At 45.8% G+C, this 6,662-nt stretch overlaps 1 non-coding gene across 1 annotated transcript; it reads right to left on the reverse strand.

Annotated features, from left to right (window-relative positions):
- Positions 1–5,910: 5,910 nt before the first annotated feature.
- Positions 5,911–6,017, reverse strand: LOC143402644 (U6 spliceosomal RNA). The gene has a single exon (XR_013091724.2). It is a non-coding gene; the product is annotated as a U6 spliceosomal RNA (small nuclear RNA).
- Between the last annotated feature and the right edge of the window lie 645 nt (positions 6,018–6,662).

Raw genomic sequence — 6,662 nt, forward strand, 5'->3', positions numbered from 1 at the left:
CTCTGCCCTCTGTGGGAGCCCAGGCTTCTTTAGTGGACAGCATCTGCTGAGGTCAGGAGGAAGAGGCAGGTCCCAGCCCCTGGGGTAGAGGGCAGGAGCTGTGTTAGAATCCAGCTCCCTTTCCAAAGAGTTTCCAGTCTAATTGCCTTTCCCAGACTTGTTGGAAGGCTGGGAGACGGTTCTTCCACTTCTCTGGCTGAACTTAGACGCCCGATTTTTTCCCTGCAGCATTTGAGGCTATTGCAGCATTGAAACACTGAGTCAGGAGCAGGTGAAAGCAAGCTATTCCTTAAATAGAGCTAAGGCACCCCCGCCTTCCCTGGTCACTGCAGAGGAGCTCTGTGCCTCTGACCTGGGGTTGCTCTGGAGATGAACTGAGAGGACCACCCGGACCCAACAGGCAGGTGGGCCCTAAGCCCCCTCACAGGCTACGTGCTGAGACTTGGATCCCGCATCACACATGCTCAGAACGCCCCCAGGGAAACTCAGTTTCCCCTGGACACCCGCTCCTCTTCTTCCACTAATCGGGCATTCCTTCACAGGAAGGACCTGGAAGAGTCTGGACATATTGACTGATTTCCAGAGATCCTTGCTGGGTGACGAGGTGCCTGTTGCTAGGATAGAATTTCCGCCACACATAGGAAAGAATGCGCATGCTAATTTATCATTCAAAGGGCTTTTTTTTTCTTTTTTGGTAAGAGCTAATGTACAAAACCTGTTAGTACAAAGAGAGCAGAAGGGAGGGGAGACTGAGCATGGGCGGAGGAGGGCTGGGATCTGGCCTGGTGAGGGTTTGAGATTCCTGCTGCAGCTGGCCCTGACTGGGACCAGGTCCCCACAGCACCCAGGAGACTTCCATGGGCAGGCTAAGCAGAGGCAGACAAGCTTTTATAACTTTATTTCCAATACAAGTGAAATAATAATGAGGATTTGAGCTTTCCCACTCCTAGTTTAAATTTTAAAAAGAAACCACAAAGGGCTAGCGCTTCTAAAAAGATAAAGATTTTTTTTTTCCCCTAGAATACATGAGAAAAAGATCTGAATACAAAGGTGGTAGTTTGATAATGGCTAGAATCACAAGAAAGCCTGTCAGCTAGGCTCTCCTAAGAAACCAAACCAAAGGGGAGACGCACACACAAACACCCATGTTGGTCCATGTGTTCATACACAGACACATGTGAATGCACTTTTATACACTTACGTATCAACAAATATATACATGCATGCATAGACATAAACACATGTATACAAAGACATGCATACATGCATATGTACACACACACACACACACACACACACACACCCATTTGCACACACAGAGATTTTAATGAATTGGCTAATGCAATTGACCTGGTAAGTCTAAAATCTGCAGTCCAGGCAGGACAGCGGGTGCTCCTGGGAAGAGATGGTGCTATAGCTGTTCCTCCTCCTAAGGAAACCTCAGTTTTCACTCTTGAGCCTTTCAACTGATTAGATGAGGCCAACCCATATTATGGAGAGTCACTGGCTTTATTTGAAGCTGACCAATCTAGACGTTCTTCACTCATTTAAAAAAAAAAAAAGAAAAACCTTCACAGTAACATCTAGACTGACATTTGACCAAACGACTGGGCACCATGGCCTGGCCTAGTGGACACATGAAATTAAACATCACAGGAAAGAAGAAAATAGGTCATTCAAACAAGACTTTGTACTTTTTCTTTGGAAGTTATCAGAACAGTCTGATTTCTGTACTACTGGAGGAAACCCCGCAGGGTCCCCCGAGTCCTTCCACCCCTGTGATCTTTAATTCTATTCACTCCCAGGGTTCCAGGCTCATCCTGACATGTGGGGAGGGGCTATGGTGTGGATGGTCAGTCCTGGGGCACCAGGACTTTCCAGTGCACTTGCTGACAAAAATACACATGACCTGAGGGTGATCAGGTCATGTGAGCCCACCCACAGTTCCCCACTTCATTAGGAATGACCAACATCCAGGGCCTGCGCTGGCCCTGACCTGTGGTCTGCTCCACCCCATCCCTGCTTGCCTGTTCCATGCACAGGGACCTGGGTGCTCCCCGAGGTCCTTCTGACAGCCTGGGCTCACACCTCAGCTTCCCAGGGACGCCTCGGCTCACCTGCCCACGGCTTCATTCTGTCACCTGATGATTTCACTTATTCTGTAATTCACTGCTTTTGATTCCCACTCTGGCATAAAAGCCTCACAAGAGCAGCGTTCTGTCTGTCTGCCCCACTCAGGTGCCCATGGCCTCGCACTTCACCTGGTATGCAGCAGGCACCCGGTGGTTTGCCAAATGGATGAATGACGATTTCAGCCTGGGGTGACAGGTCCACTCGGTGGCCTCTAACCCCTGTCCAGCAGCACCTCTGGGCTTTTCTAATTGCCAGACTGAGGTGCCCTAGGAAGAGTGGGGGACCCTTGCAAATCCCTTCTGGGGGTTCCATATACAAATAATTTGAGAACATTGTACATCTGATTTAAAGTAATCTTTTCAAGAAAAAAATTTTGTAGTGGCAGAGGATCAGAATGCCTCTGTTTTATTTGTTAATTTTTATGTGGTGCTGAGGATTGAACCCAGTGCCTCACGTGTGCCAGGCAAGTGCTCTACCACTGAGCCACAACCTTGGCCCTAAAATGATCTTTTTCCAACTAAATATAGAACACAAATCTGTAAGAAATTGGAATTTATTATTTGGAAGACTTATGTTTATTTTTCCATACCTATAATATACTGAGATAATAATATACTATACTCTTATATAATGAAAATAAACCCTTATTTATTGATCCATGCATCAGTAAACAATGCTGATGTCCTGCTGTCACATAGTCCAATCTTATTGACTTTTCCAGGAATAAAATATGGAGTTTTATGATTCGGCCTTTTTGCTTAGTCTGTGTTCCAATTCCAAAACAAGGAAACAAAGCAGATATTTAAATATCAGGCTTGGAAAAAAAATGTAAGATTTTCTTGTTTGCAGAATAATAAATTTATATCACAAATTTAGCCAGATTTTTAGGGCAAGTTGAGGACTAGATAAAACCACTATGTACTTGTATCAAAATATCCTGAGAGCTTCACCTTCCTTTTTCATCTAAGATGCTTATTCTGAAGATTTAAGCTTGACAACATGATCCTTTGTCTTGGAAGTAAAGGTCCTGGCTGCAGTTGGACCCCACAGTTGTGGGTGCTGGATAAACAGGGCCAGGGCTCAGCAAGGAGGCCGAGGTCCAAGCTTGGACAGGGAGAGAAGGCTCAGAGAAGCCCATTCTTGTCCTGACTTCGTTGATGTCCCCACGAGGCAGTCCTACCTGGACATCAGTGTGGGAAGCTGGTGCTGAGCCTTCGAAGACGCCCAGCCCGCGTCCTGCCTCTGCTCCTGTGGACGGGCAATGCCAAGGCAGCACGTGGACCTGCTGGAGTCTGTCCTAGGTGTTGGGCTCACTGTCCTTTGACATGGTGGCCCTGGGAATGAGGAGTTAGGCTTCAAGCTCCTTAGCTATGTTGTCTCTTTGGGTGGTTCCCGTAAAAACAGCAGGTCCAGTGCAGGGGGCCGACTCCGCCATGGGCCCCACTGAATCCCCACAGTTTCTCCTACGTCATCCCCACTGTCCATCCTGGGAAAACTCAGAACCGTGAAATGACTGGCCCCAGGGCAGCTGGGATGAGTGGATCTAGGATTCAAAACCAGGTCTGTTCCAACTGGGGAGACCAAAGTTCTTCTTTCCACTTTTTTTTTTTTTTTCGGTAATATTTCCACCAGCTGAGTGCTGCGTCTCAGCACTTTTGCATACACATAATCTTAAATAATTCTCATGGCAACTGGAAGAGGTGAATATTCCTCTCGCTTCCCTTCTCAAGATGGATGATGAGGCTCAGAAAAATACTGTGTTTTGTCCAGGGAGATACAACAGTAAGGAGGCAAAAGCAAGTCTAAACCCAGCAATGTGTCCCTGGAACAGAACCAGGGGCTTCTGTGTGGGTCTGAGCAGCTCACTCTCCTTCCCTGAAGAACAATTATAAAGTTTGATCATATGTGGGCACAACAAGAGCACTTTTTAAAAAAAAATATTAAAATTAGCAGTTTTACAGCCCACATTCTTTTAAATAATCCTAATCCTAATAATAATAGTAATAATAATAATAATAATGTGTCTGAAAATATTCTAATCTACCTAGAAATACTTCTACATAACCCATGGATCAAAGCGGATGTGCTCTATATGAAAACTGTAATTGAAATCACCCAGCAAGCTCTGACTTCCTGTCTCCCCATGTGATATCTCTCTCTCTCTCTTTCTCTCTCTCTCTCTCTCTCTCTCTCTCTCTCTCTCTCGCACACACTCCTGCCATGAGGCCTCCGCAGGGCTGAACAGAAGCTGCCACTATGCCCTGCATCTTCCGACTCTGCAGGAGGCAGGAGACCTCTCCATCTCTTCCTGACATGGCTTTTGCTAATGAAGAACACATGCATTTCAAGCCGGGCACAGTGATGCGTGCCTGTAATCCCAGCAGCTCAGGAGGCTGAGGCAGGAGGATCTCAAGTTCAAAGCCAGCCTCAGCAACACCAAGGCACTAAGTAACTCAGTGAGACCCTGTCTCTAAACAAAATACAAAATAAAGCTGGGAATGTGGCTCAGTGGTTGAGTGCCCCTGAGTTCAACCCCTGGTAACTGCCCCCCACCCCCGCCAATAAAAACACTTGCATTTCAAAAAAAAAAAAAAAAAAAAAAGAATCACCCAGTGAGATAAAAGTGGAGGGCCTGGTCCTGGGGCTGGGGCTCAGTGGTAGAGAGCTCGTCTCGCATGGATGAGGCACAGGCTCAATCCTCAGCACCACATAAAAATGAATAAAATAAAGGTATTGTGTTCATCTACAACTAAAAAAAATGAAAAAGTATCCTAAAACCTGTGGTATTCCTACAAGCACAACTCAGAGGAATATGTATAGATGGAAATGTCTTCAGTATTGAGGAAGACAGAGTGGAAATAAAGAAGCCAATTCACATAATAAAAATTAGAAAACAAAAAAGGAAACTGTGAAGAGAGAATTCATAGATGAAACTAATAATATATAAAACAGGAGAACTTTAAAACATACACACATAAACTGAGTCTTTTAAATGATAAAGTGAGGGAGAGGACCAAATTGTGGAGTTGAGGAAAGGGTTCAGGGTCCCTGCATGGCCCAGCCCCTGTCCCCAGCCCGTGACAGAAACCTGGCTTTAACCCTTGCCTTTCCAAATACAACAGAGAAGCTACAGTGGCTAGTAACCATACACCTGCCATGATGTAAAAGAAAATCAAAACTATAGGAAGACGAGGCTTTTCTACTTTTGGAGAAGTGTGCCTCAAAGTGGGCTGTAGACTCCCGGAGGAAGTTCTGGAGTCTTGTCAACTTGAGCACATCAAGTTCCACGCAATGTCCTGAAGGGTGCAGACTCTCTCAGGTGGTCTCCACAGTGCTCACCTCTAGTGTTGGGTACCCTTCCCTTCTCCAGTCTAGGGTGTCTGTTGGCAAGCTCGCAGTTCCACACGTCCCATCTCCTTTGGAGTTGCTATGCTTGGTGACTGCTTTCTGGGTCCCGTCACCTAGATGCAGCAGCTCTGGGACTTGCTGGGGGTTAGTTCATACTTAATGGCTGAGTGGAGTGGGCTGGGTGGGAACTGGGCCGAACTCACTGTGATGGGGTGTGGTATGGAATCCAATAAAGACGAGCTCCAAGCCCTATCCTGGTGGCTTGCTGGGATGGTTTCTGAAGGCTTTGGTCATGTTCATGGTCATTGCTTTACACCATGACCAGTAAAATATAGATGTGTTGAAAACCTCTGTTATTAGTAAGTCTGATAAGCTCTCATAAACAGAATCAAGTTCTAAATGTAAGCAGTGATCTTCAGTATTCATGGCAATATCTTTCTTTTTTTAACACTTCATGATTTTTATCTTCCTTGTGCAGGGAGCGTGCTCATCTCCTCTGTACTATTCCAATTTTAGTACACATGCATTTCCGGCAATAGCTGAATGAGGGTATTGACCTCCTTTGTATTGCTCTCTCTCTCTTCCGAAATTTCATATTAAATTTGTATAAATCAGATTAAAAAAATCAAACTTTACCTGTGTTTCGTGGTGATGTGAATGTTTTTACTATAAAGAAATAAAAACTGTTTGAAGGGAGACATAGGTTAGCCTTCATTTAAATGTTGTACATGCGTACGTGTATCAAAATATCACCTGGTGCCCCATAGATCTCACAATTCTTGTGTTTTTGTTTTACTTAAAATGTTTCAAAAGTGCTAAAAATAATAACAACAATAACAGGGTAAGTGCAGGCCAGCAGGACCCTGGCTGCAGCCTGCCATTCTTCCCCAGAGCCCTGCGGTTGGATTCTGTGTCCACCACTCTACATCTCACCTCCAGACCAGGCGGTGTAGTCAGCTCTCACCTTTATCCAGAACCAGCTTCCATGGGCTGTCTTCCTCTTCATGCAATCACCCTCTGAGCTTGGAGAACTCCCTTCATTTCCTGCTTCTGCCGTTGCCCCGTCTCGTCCCTCTGGTTGTCTTTCTGCTCCTGATCCTCAAAGTCGGTGCTGGTGGTGATGGGGAGTTAGTGTTCATGGGACCGGGAGAAGCTTGGGTCTGGCTGGTTGCACAACCTTG

Source organism: Callospermophilus lateralis, chromosome 6 (genome assembly GCF_048772815.1).
Source record: "Callospermophilus lateralis isolate mCalLat2 chromosome 6, mCalLat2.hap1, whole genome shotgun sequence".
In the NCBI taxonomy this organism is placed as follows: domain Eukaryota; kingdom Metazoa; phylum Chordata; class Mammalia; order Rodentia; family Sciuridae; genus Callospermophilus; species Callospermophilus lateralis.